The 13,002-nt window shown below is 41.9% G+C and overlaps 1 long non-coding RNA gene across 1 annotated transcript; it reads left to right on the top strand.

The window, feature by feature from the left end:
• Positions 1-5,162: 5,162 nt before the first annotated feature.
• On the top strand, positions 5,163-6,670 carry LOC106567576 (uncharacterized). The gene is made up of 3 exons (XR_001320102.2): positions 5,163-5,789; positions 6,225-6,345; positions 6,488-6,670. It is a non-coding gene; the product is annotated as an uncharacterized lncRNA (long non-coding RNA).
• Positions 6,671-13,002: the final 6,332 nt, after the last annotated feature.

Here is a 13,002-nt window from a genome sequence, read left to right as displayed (position 1 = left end):
TTTTTATATCTTTTCAGAATATTTATTGATGTAATGTGCACAATATTTCTAATCACATTTGAGACTGTACAAAACATGATATATGTATCAGAAGAGCTTTGTCAATATTAATATTTGCTCCACTTCCTATGTATATCAGCCTCATGAGGCTGAAGAAATTAGGCTTGTCACCCAAAACCCTGACAAACTTTTAGAGATGCACAATCGAGAGCATCCTATCGGGCTGTATCACAGCCTGGTACGGCAACTGCACCGCCCTCAACCGCAAGGCTCTCCAGAGGGTTGTGTGGTCTGCACAACGCATCACCGGGGGCAAACTACCTGCCCTCAATGACACCTACAGCACCCAATGTAACAGGAAAGCCCCAAAAAATAATCAAGCCACTTTAATAATAAAAAATTGGATGTAATAAATGTCACTAAAATAATGTTTACATGCAGTTGAAGTCGGAAGTTTACATACACCTTAGCCAAATGCGTTTAAACTCAGTTTTTCACAATTCCTGACATTTAATCCTAGTAAAAATTCCCTGTCTTAGGTCAGTTAGGACCACCACCTTATTTCAAGAATGTGAAATGTCAGAATAATAGTAGAGAGAATGATTTATTTCAGCTTTTATTTCTTTCATCACATTCCCAGTGGGTAAGAAGTTTACATACACTCAATTAGTATTTGGTAGCATTGCCTTTAAATTGTTAACTTGGGTCAAACGTCTCGGGTAGCCTTCCACAAGCTTCCCACAATAAGTTGGGTGAATTTTGGCCCATTCCTCCTGACAGAGCTGGTGTAACTGAGTCAGGTTTGTAGGCCTCCTTGCTCGCACATGCTTTTTCAGTTCTGCCCACAAATTTTCGAAAGGGTTGAGGTCAGGGCTTTGTGATGGCCACTCCAACACCTCGACTTTGTTGTCCTAAAGCCATTTTGCCACAACTTTGGAAGTATGCTTGGGGTCATTGTTCATTTGGAAGACCCATTTGCAACCAAGCTTTAACATCCTGACTGATGTCTTGTGATGTTGCTTCAATATATCCACATCAATTTCCTGCCTCATGATGCCATCTATTTTGTGAAGTGCACCAGTCACTCCTGCAGCAAAGCACCCCCACAACATGATGCTGCCAACCTCGTGCTTCATGGTTGGGATGGTGTTCTTCTTTCTTGCAAGCCTCCCCCTTTTCCTCCAAACATAACAATGGTCATTATGGCCAAACAGTTCTATTTTTGTTTCATCAGACCAGAGGACATTTCTCCAAAAAGTACAATATTTGTCCCCATGTGCAGTTGCAAACTGTAGTCTGGCTTTTTTATGGCGGTTTTTGAGCAGTGGCTTCTTCCTTGCTGAGCGGCCTTTCAGGTTATGTCGATATAGGACTCGTTTTACTGTGGATATAGATACTTTTGTACCTGTTTCCTCCAGCATCTTCACAAGGTAGTTTGCTGTTGTTCTGGGATGAATATGCACTTTTCGCACCAAAGTACGTTTATCTCTAGGAGACGGAACGCGTCTCCTTCCTGAGCGGTATGACGGTTGCATGGTCCCACGGTGTTTATACTTGCGTACTATTGTTTGTACTGTTGAATGTGATACCTTCAGGCATTTGGAATTTGCTCCCAAGGATGAACCAGACTTGTGGAGGTCTACAATTTTTTTTCTGGGGTCTTGGCTGATTTTTCCAAGATGTCAAAAAAAGAGGCACTAAGTTTGAAGGTAGGCCTTGAAATACATCCACAGGTACACCTCCAATTGACTCGAATTATGTCAATTAGCCTATCAGAAGCTTCTTAAGCCATGACATCATTTTCTGGAATTTTCCAAGCTGTTTAAAGGCACAGTCAACTTAGTGTATGTAAACTTCTGACCCACTGGAATTGTGATACAGTGAATTATAAGTGAAATAATCTGTCTGTAAACAATTGTTGGAAAAATATTACCTGTGTCATGCACAAAGTAGATGTCCTAACCGACTTGCCAAAACTATAGTTTGTTAACAAGAAATTTGTGGAGTGGTTGAAAAACGAGTTTTAATGACTTCCGACTTCAACTGTATCAACCATCTATTGCACCTTGCCTATGCCGCTCAGCCATCGCTCATCCATATACTTATATGTCCATATTATCATTCAACCCTTTAGATATGTGTGTATTAGGTAGTTGTTGGGGAATTGTTAGATTACTTGTTAGATATTACTGCACTGTCAGAATGAAAAGCACAAGCATTTCGCTACACTCGCATTAACTTCTGCTAACCGTGTGTATGTGACCAATAAAATTTGATTTGATTTGAATGCATGCGATGGAGGGCAGTAGTGAATGAAGATTTGCATGCCGAGGGGGTACGGTGGGGTGGGGACAGGGCAGGGTGGCGTTAGTTGCGCTCCGACTGTGGTGCTCACTGAGTGGTGAAGGGCTCGTGGTGTGAGGGCTTAGTGACCCACAGGTCACCCAGTGCTGCTGAGTCCACACAGGATCCCCTTTGTTCTCCAGTCTGCCATGCTTGGGATGTCACAGACCCTAATCCTGTCCCTGCCCCACTCGCTCCCCAGGCCAGCATTGTCCACTTACCCCTACTGAGTTCACACACACACACACACACACACACACACACACACACACACACACACACACACACACACACACACACACACAGTCGTGGTGTGATCATAACCACATTCATATCCTGAAGCTGCATTTCTTGTAGCTGGGGATTTTAACAAAGCTAATCTGAAAACAAGGCTCCTTAAATTTTATCAGCATATCGAATGTGCGACCCGGGCTGGCAGCATTCTGGATCATTGCTACTCTATCTTCCGTGATGTATATAAAGCCCTCCCTTGCTTCGGCAAATCTGACCACGACTCCAATTTGTTGCTCCCAGCCAGAAACTAAAACAGGTAGAAACTAAAACAGGAAACGCCCGTGCTCAGGTTTGTTCAACGCTGGTCCGACCGATCTGATTCCACGCTTCAAGATTGCTTCGATCACGTGGACTGGGATATGTTCCGGATAGTCTCAGACAACAACATTGACGTATACACTGATTCGGTGAGTGAGTTTATTAGCAAGTGCATCGGTGATGTTGTACCCATGGTGACTATTAAAACCTTCCCCAACAAGAAACCGTGGATTGATGGCAGCATTCGCGCAAAACTGAAAGCGCGAACCACTGCTTTTAATCATGGCAAGGCGACCAGAAACATGACTGAATACAAACAGTGTAGCTATTCCCTCCGCAAGGCAATCAAACAAGCTAAGCGTCAGTATAGAGACAAAGTAGAGTCGCAATTCAACGGCTCAGACACGAGACGTATGTGGCAGGGTCTACAGTCAATCACGGATTACAAAAAGAAAACCAGCCCCGTCGCGGACCTCAATGTTTTGCTCCCAGACAAACTAAACAACTTTTTGCTTGCTTTGAAGACAATACAGTGCCACTGACACGGCCTGCTACCAAAACCTGCGGGCTCTCCTTCACCGCAGCCAACGTCAGTAAAACATTTAAACGTGTTAACCCTTGCAAGGCTGCTGGCCCAGACGGCATCCCTAGCCGCGTCCTCAGAGCATGAGCAGACCAGCTGGCTGGTGTGTTTACGGACATATCCAATCAATCCCTATCCCAGTCTGCTGTTCCCACATGCTTCAAGAGGGCCACCATTGTTCCTGTTCCCAAGAAAGCTAAGGTAACTGAGCTACCTGCCAGTGTTTCTCTCTGTTTAGGGCCAAATAGCGTTCTAGTTTGCTCAGTTTTTTTTGTTAATTCTTTCCAATGTGTCAAATAATTGTATTTTCTCATGATTTGGTTGGGTCTAATTTTGTTGCTGTCCAGGGGCTCTGTGGAGTCTGTTTGTGAACAGAACCCCAGGACTAGCTTGCTTAGGGGACACTTCTCCAAGTTCATCTCTCTGTAGGTGATGGCTTTATTATGGAAGGTTTGTGAATCACTTCCTTTTTTTTCACTTTTTTTAATTTAACCTTTATTTAACTAGGCAAGCCAGTAAAGAACAAACTCTTATTTTATCATGACTGCCTACCCCAGCCAAACCCTAACCCGGACAGCGCTGGGGCAATTGTGCACCTCCCTATTGGACTCCCAATCACGGCTGGTTGTGGTACAGCCCGGGATCGAACCAGGGTCTGTAGGGACACCTGTAGCACTGAGATGCAGCGCCTTAGACAGCTGCACCATTCGGGGGTTGTAGAATTAAACGTCTCTTTTCTGGACTTTGATCACTAATGGGTATCGGCCTAATTCTGCTCTCCATCCATTATTTGGTGTTTCACATTGTACACTGAGGATATTTTAGTAGAATTCTTCATGTAGTCTCAAAGGCTCTACAGGCTGCAACATCGAGAGCATCCTGCCCAGTACATCACTAAGGCTAAGCTTCCTGCCATCCTGGACCTCTACACCAGGCGGTGTCAGAGGAAGGCCCTAAAAATTGTCAAAGACCCCAGCCACCCCATCATAGACTGTTCTCTCTACGTTCGTATGGCAAGCGGTACCAGAGCGCCAAGTCTAAGACCAAAAGGCTTCTCAACAGTTTTTACCCCCAAGTCATAAGACTCCTAAACAAGTAATCAAATGGCTACCCGGACTATTTGCATTGTCCCCCCATCCCCTCTTTTACGCTGCTGCTACTCTCTGTTTATCATATATGCATTGTCACTTTAACTATACATTCATGTACATACTACCTCAATTAGCCCGACTAACCGGTGCCCCTAACCGCACATTGGCTACCTGGACTAGCTGCATTGTGTCCTGCCACCCACCACCCGTCAACCCCTCTTTTACTCTACTGCTACTCTCTGTTTATCATATATGCATAGTCACTTTAACCATACCTACATGTACATACTACCTCAATTAACCCTGTATATAGCCTCACTACTGTTATGTTTCACTGTCTTTTTACTGTTGATTTTATTTCTTTACTCATCTATTGTTCACCTAATACCTATTTTTTTTAAACATAAAAATCGCACCGCTGGTTAGGGCCTGTAAGTAAGCACTTTATTTGAATTTGGTGTTTGTCCAATTTTGTGAATTCTTGGTTGGTCAGCGGACCCCAGACCTCACAACCATGAAGGGCAATGGGTTCTATAACTGATTTAAGTATTTTTAGCCAGATCCGAATGCATTACACCGCCTCCCACATTCTATTTTACTTCCTACCGGGTTGCTGACTTCCGGAGCGATTTACGCTATTGTTTTTATCATTAGTTTACTAGGTCGTCAATGCATTTCTGACTGAAATAGTTCCGAATGCCTACGTTTAAATTACAGCATGAACATTGTTCAGTGCCTCTGTGTTCAGGTTCTTCAAAATGTAATGGTATTGTGAGCTTCTGTAGTTTCCCAGTCGATGTAGAGCTCAGGAAACCGTGGTTTGTGGCAGAACGTCGTGACAAGTGTAGGTGTGTAGTACACATTTCGTCAAGAGTGACTTTGTTGAGGGGAAAATTGTGGGGCGACAATACCTAAAAAGAGGTGTTGTTCCTACAGTCTTCGCGTGGAACTGGCACATTCAATAGTGACCTGGTGTTTGGAAAAGAAAACTGAAACCTCCTGCCCCGACTGAAGAGGATGAAGAACAAGGTGCGCTGCCTATGGACTGTGCCGTCTCTTGATCCAGGCCAGATTACTGTGCAGTCCCTGAACATGGCAAACCATGAGCACATAAGAGAAATTGAGGAGCTTCGAGCCAAGCTGGAGAAACTGACCGCACAACACGGCTTTGGTCTACAGCGATTTGCTGGTTCTGACGAGGATATACGTTTTTACACAAGGTACAGTAATGATTTATTATCCTGCATTACTATTGTTTATTATTTACTATTAATTATTATTATTATTATTATTCCAAAGTCCATCTTACTTTTAAGAACATGTTCATTGTTATTTAAAACTTGGCTAGCATATCTTAGCATAAGTAGGCACATTGAATGTATATTGTATTTACATTCGTTTTCAGTTAACCCCCAGGTTGTTGCTGCAAATGAGATTTGGTTCTTAGTCCACTTCCCATGCTAAATAAGGACAATTTAAAACAAATTCACTGCTGTGACGATAGCTGCTGTGAATTACAGTATGAATTGCAGTAACAAGAAAAACAGGTTACAATAGCAGCTAGGTCATGTCTAGTGCTACTTGATGCTTAGAGAAAATGGGCAAAAATAGGAATGATCATTTTTGGTATTCAAATACTCTGGGTCCGTCTTTAGATTTGCAAACTACACCCACCTGATGGCCTTCTGGTACATGATTGAGCGGGCAGCAGAGACCAAGTTTATAAGAGTCACAAGCACCAATCCATCTGAAACAAGTGTTACTTGAAGAAAACCAGTAAGGGACAACTTCATTAAATACAGTACTTAATAGAGAATATTATTTGATTTTACTGTAATTGTTCAACATTATTTACTTTTTGTGTTATGGAACGAATGTTAGGACTTTATTGTACTAAAACTGTTTTCTTTATGTTCAGACCCTGCCATCAATCGATGAGTTCTTCTTGTTTATGACTCGTCTGTCGCTGGGTCTGAAGCAGAAGGATTTGGCCCATCGGTTCAGGATCCACCAATCGACAGTGAGACAGATTATCATATCTTGGGCCATCATCCTCTATTGTCTGCTTGGATCAGCACGGATATGGATCCCCAAGGAAACATCAAAGCACACCAGCCACCTGAGTTCAAGGACTTTCCAGACACCCAGGTAGTGATCGACTGCACTGAACTCCGCTGCCAGACATCATCTTCACTACTATTGCAGAGTGAGGTGTTTTCTTCCTACAAGTCACACTGTACCTTTTTAAGGGCATGTTGGGATTGTCACCACATGGAGTTGTCACTTATGTGTCATCCTTGTATGCTGGATCTGTGAGTGACAAGGAGATCTTCAAGTAACGTAAATTCCGGACTATAAGCCGCAACTTTTTTCCCAGCTTTGAACCTCGCGGCTTAAACAATGACACGGCTAATATATGGATTTTTCCCGCTTTCAATTTTTTTTCTTGCAAAAAAAAAACACATTCTGTGACGTGCTCAGTTTTTGGGCGGCATGAAGCTTTCATTAGACCAATGAAATTGCTGAACGGGTTAAGGTCAAACAACTTTTTTGTTTACTGTTTAGATTAAATCGAGCGCTCTCAAACTTCCCATCATTCTGATTACGGTAGTCATTTTGTCACCCTCATCATGGCAAAGACACGGAGAAATGCATATGATGCAGCTTTGAAGTTGAAGGCGATTGATCTGGCTGTTGGAAAAGGAAATAGAGCTGCTGCATGGGAGCTTGGTCTTAATGAGTCGATGATAAGACGTTGGAAACAGCAGCGTGAGGAACTAAAGCTTACTGCAAATTTTTTATTTTTTGTTACAAGCCATGTTTCGTTAAAGCCTATTTATTTTTGTTACAAGCCGTGTTTCGTCAAAGCCTGTGTAAAGTTCATTTGTTTCAATGTACCGGTAGGCACCTGCGGCTTATCCTCTTACATCTAGACGTTCCGCTAGCGGAACACCACTCCAATATCCAATGATAGGGTGTGGCGCAAAATACAAACTCCTCGAAAATCCGAAAACTTCAATTTTTCAAACATATGACTATTTTACACCATTTTAAAGATAAGACTCTCCTTTATCTAACCACACTGTCCGATTTCAAAAAGGCTTTACAACGAAAGCAAAACATTAGATTATGTCAGCAGAGTACCCAGCCAGAAATAATCAGACACCCATTTTTCAAGCTAGCATATAATGTCACAAAAACCAAAACCACAGCTAAATGCAGCACTAACCTTTGATGATCTTCATCAGATGACACTCCTAGGACATTATGTTATACAATACATGCATGTTTTGTTCAATCAAGTACATATTTATATCAAAAACCAGCTTTTTACATTAGCATGTGACGTTCAGAACTAGCATTCCCACCGAACACTTCCGGTGAATTTACTAAATTACTCACGATAAACGTTCACAAAAAACATAACAATTATTTTAAGAATTATAGATACAGAACTCCTTTATGCAATCGCGGTGTCCGATTTTAAAATAGCTTTTCGGTGAAAGCACATTTTGCAATATTCTGAGTAGATAGCTCGCCATCACGGGCTAGCTAATTTGACACCCACCAAGTTTGGTACTATTCAGGTGCGCTTAATAGTCTGGAAATTACGGTAGTCTGGAATTATTTCCTTACTCACCCCTGACATCGGCATTATGGTGGATAAGGGCTTTCTCGTAGATGATATTGTTCTGTGCCAGGTCTACCGCCAGCCTTTCTGTCAAGACACACACAGATGCCAGCGCATGAGGTTAGGGAGACCCAATCCATAGCCAGGCTGAGAGTGCATGTTGAATGAATGATCCACAGAGTAAAGGAGCACAAGCTGTTTGACAGGGTCATCCCCCTGACCATCTCAGGCAGCATCAACCAATTATTTGCAGTGGCGTGCCTGTTGGTCAACTATCAAAATGGACCTTTGGTCAGAACATAGGCCAAGCCAGTGTAAATGTACATGTGTTTATTTGCTAGCAGAAAAATAATAATTTGTTTATCTATGACATGTATCAATAATTTGTATTGTAGTGAATATCTGTTTGTGTGGAGCTTGTATTGGCTTTAATTAGGCAATGAGTTTAGGAGTGGGGGAAAGAAATCAAGTAAACACAGAATAGCCAGAATGCAAGATTGAATACAATATTAGAGGTGTAATTGATTAACTGAACTGTTGAACATTTGCTGAAATAAATGTTTTTAAACAAATCTATTCTACTGTAGTTTTCTTCACAAGAACATCAATACTTATTTTTTCATGATACCACTAAACTTGGCACCCATTCAGGTGCGAGATAAGACAATTCTGAAAGTAGTGGTAAAAATAAGTGGTCAACCTTCTCTCTTATAGTTCTTGAAACCTGTTGATCTTTATATATCCTTTCAACTAGGATGTCCTCCTGTGCATAGATGACAGTCACACCAACTACAACCTGTGAGAAGGATTTGACCTTGCATCTGCCAGTAGTAAGCATGAGATTTCTTCAACTTCAGCTCTCCATTCTATATCTTCAGGTAAGGGCAGTCAACATAACTTGGTACATTTGGGCACTTGACCTCTAAGAGTCAAAAGTGTGGTCTCACACTGGGATCAAATTTGATGCCATCTGGAGAGGATCCTAACCACGGGGCATCTGGGTGGACTACGAAGCCACACAGAAAGTTAACATTCTTCAGTGTGCTGTACTCCTGTACAGCCACTGGCTCCATGGCTAGCCCCCTCTTCATCTCCATGGTCTGCATACCAGATCCCTTGAACATCCGCTCAGCTAGGCGGTCAGCTGAGGTCTCTCCCGGACATGGCAAACCTCTCGAAAACGAGAGGATGTTATTCTCATTTTCCTGAGCTGATGCCATTCTGGGCTGCTGCTCTGTTCCCTTATAGCAACTTCGACTTTGTGTAACATCTTGTAGGTTGTCTCAAATGCCTTGGCGTGGAACTGCTCCTGATGGCTAAGGACGTAAGCCCACTGGGAAGACTGAAGCCTGTAGCTATCTAATGGAAGTATTGGTGGAGAAGGGGCATCGGCAATCTTCACAATTTCACAGGTCTTTGGCTGTGGAAGTTGATAGGACAGCACACTGCCAGCTTGCACTGGCCCAAAGGCGGACTCAACCAGGGGCATGTCAGTTGACATTTCCATTGTTGTCACAAGAGGGGCAGTAAGTGGAGTAAAGCTGGCATATGTTTCTGAGACACAGAGAAGGTCCATGTCAGGCATGTATCCTTTGAGTGCTTTGTAGAGAGAACTTCTGCAAAACATTTTAAAACCTTAACATCCGGTTGGAGAGATTACTATGACAAAGACTCATGTACCTTTTACAGAAACAGCAAAAGCCCGAAAGTTCAAATAAAATTGATTAAAATATACAGATTTATAGATTATTCTATATTTCCCCGCAGTCTTTGTTCCTGTCACGACTTCCGCCGAAGTCGGTTCCTCCTTGTTCGGGCGGCGTTTGGCGGTCGACGTCACCGGTCTTCTAGCCATCGCTGATCCACCTTTCATTTTCCATTTGTTTTGTCTTGTTTGCCCCACACACCTGGTTTACATTCCCTCATTACTTGACGTGCATATAACCCTCTGTTCCCCCCATGTCTGTGTGTGGAATTGTTTGTTGTAAAGTGTATGTGCACTTCAGACTAGTTTGCGACAGGTTATTTCAACCCGTATTTTGTTGTTCTGGGTGCAGTTTGTTTTGCCTCATTAAAGTGCTCCGGTTGTTACCCATTTCTGCTCTCCTGCGCCTGACTTCCCTGCAGCCAGTTACGCACCTCTTACAGTTCCTAACATTTGTCATGACATCATAAAGACGCCACTGTTTAGGCTTATCATCTGGAAACAAAAAAATCACAAGAAAATGTTTTCTAAAATGTTTGTCTTCTAGGAAGCTCCAACTTACCTTATTCTGGTAAAGAAGGGCCACCAGATGATTGCACATAGTACTTCCTGGAACACAGGAGAAGTTGCTTTGGACCACTATCACTGGTACAAAGTCCTTTAACACCATCTGTGAAGTGAAGATAAGTGTTATGAAAGACTGAAGTGAGAAACAAGAATGATGCGGCCCATAAATAATAAACATGGTAGTGTCTAGTCTTCTTAACTAGGGTTCAATTAACTATACAGGAATACATTGTCTCAGTAACAAAATTACCAAACACCGCATCAACAGATCTTTACCAAATAACCTAAGTGGGCAATTAAAATACTTATTTCCCTCATTAAAATGCAAATCAATTTATAACATTTTTGCCATGTGTTTTTCTGGATTTTTGTTGTTGTTATTCTATCTCTCACTGTTCAAATAAACCTACCATTAAAATTATAGACTGATCATTTCTTTGTCAGTGGGCAAACGTACAAAATCAGCAGGGGATCAAATACTTTTTTCCCTCACTGTATCTATAACCTTTCCCTAATCTTGCGCTGTGCGACTTTTCACTCCTCCTCATGGACCTGTGACAGGCAGCCCTCACGGTGATCTCCCCTGTCAATGTATCTTTGTTAACTACTGTGTAGAAGACATGAATAACAATTATTTTTAGCTAGCAAGGATCATTTTTAAGCAAGCTAATGAAAATACACACATTCTCAGGTAGATTCTGTCAAGGTTACATCATTTTATGAAGTAACTAGCTAGCTACAGTTACTAGTTAAATTAGCTAGCTAGCTAATATGGTTGTAGCTAGCTAACGCTATATGTGTCACTGACTTGGTACTCACCTTCATAGTTTCTATATAGCTTCCTATATACATCTTGAACCCCTTTTCGTTCTTGCTCGCTGGAGTCTCCGAGGCTGATTTAACAATTCGATGTCGAATCATTAATATTAATTTGATGTAAGTCCTGAAGACACCTAGTAAAAAACTGCAACATAGTGGTAGTAATGTTATGTTGTCCATAACTAGTCTGACTTCCGTTCTATAGTATGCGCCACCCGAAATTACCACACCAGTAGGAAGTGTGCTTAGAACGTTCGGTCATGGAATGTACATAAGGGCTATTGGTATGTCGAAGTTTATGTTCCTTTTGATGGCATAGAAGGCCCTTCTTGCCTTGTCTCTCAGATCGTTCACAGCTTTGTGTAAGTTGCCTGTGGTGCTGATGTTTAGGCCGAGGTATGTCTAGATTACATTTTTTATTTGTGGTCCTGGCAACTGGACCTATTTTGGAACACCATTATTTTTGTCTTACTGAGATTTACTGTCAATCTGTGCAGAAGATCTAGGTTCTGTTGTAGGCCCTCCTTGGTTGGGGACAGAAGCACCAGATTGTCAGCAAACAGTAGACATTGGACTTCAGATTCAAGTAGGGTGAGGCCGGGTGTTGCAGACTGTTCTAGAGCCCTCGCCAATTCGTTGATATATATGTTGAAGAGGGTGGGGCTTAAACTGCTTCCCTGTCTCACCCCACGGCCCTGTGGAAAGACAATTTTTGCCATGTTTAACCACACCCTCTTCAACATATATATTGTTTGGTACATGGATTTTATAATGTTGTATGTTATGTCTCTTGTCTCTCTCTCTCTCCCTTGGTCCAATCACCATGACTGCCAGGGGGCAAACCAAATCCCTCTCCATTCTCAAATCAACTGATTAGGCTACCAACCTATAGGTATCATCAATCAATGCTATTGTCAGAGCAGCAAATATTTTATTTACACATTTTACTGGGCCTATTCAGAGGCTACGTTTCAAATGGCACACTACTCCCTAAGTAATGCACTACTTTTGACCAAATGGCACTACTGGTTGCCATTTGTGACGTAAGCAGAGTACACATAAACAAATTAGGGTTATTTGGGAAGGATGATGGTTCTTCTAAGTGGAACCATAATGACTCAAATAACCGTTTTGAGCTATTCAATGGTTCTTTACAGTTCACAAAATGATTATTTGTTCTTTAAGTGATAATTCAAATGTAGGGGAAGCGGCTCATTCGAATATTTTGGGGCTTGGTTTGCTTACAGCTCTTTTTGTGCAACTGTGAGTGAGAGTGTCGCTTCTGTCTGTCTAATGTGTTGTGTTATGCCATTACATATTGTGTATGACTATGGCCAGTGGCTTTGTGTCAATTGAAAATGGTTGACTAAATCCATCCGTGGTTCTCAATTCTCTCCTCGGGGACCCCCAGTTGTTCCAGAAGTATCTAAATTGATTCAACTTAACACAATAATAACACCTATGTAATTTTAACAATATAATATGGCTGACCAGAATTAAAAAAAACTTCTTCATAAGGATCTACAAAGAAACTTTCAGATTGAGACTGGTTCTATAAAGAACCATAAAAAGGGTGCTATTTAGCCTCAAAAAGGGTTGTAACCATAGTGCTCTTGGATAAACAGACTATAATGCTATTCATATGCAAACAAATACGATAAAAGTGGCATATAGTTCAACATTTGATTTGTCAGAGTATGCATATGAATAG

This window comes from Salmo salar, chromosome ssa13 (assembly GCF_905237065.1).
Source record: "Salmo salar chromosome ssa13, Ssal_v3.1, whole genome shotgun sequence".
NCBI lineage: Eukaryota > Metazoa > Chordata > Actinopteri > Salmoniformes > Salmonidae > Salmo > Salmo salar.
The sequence above is the reverse complement of the archived record's forward strand: the minus strand, read 5'-3'. Positions and strand labels throughout refer to the sequence as shown.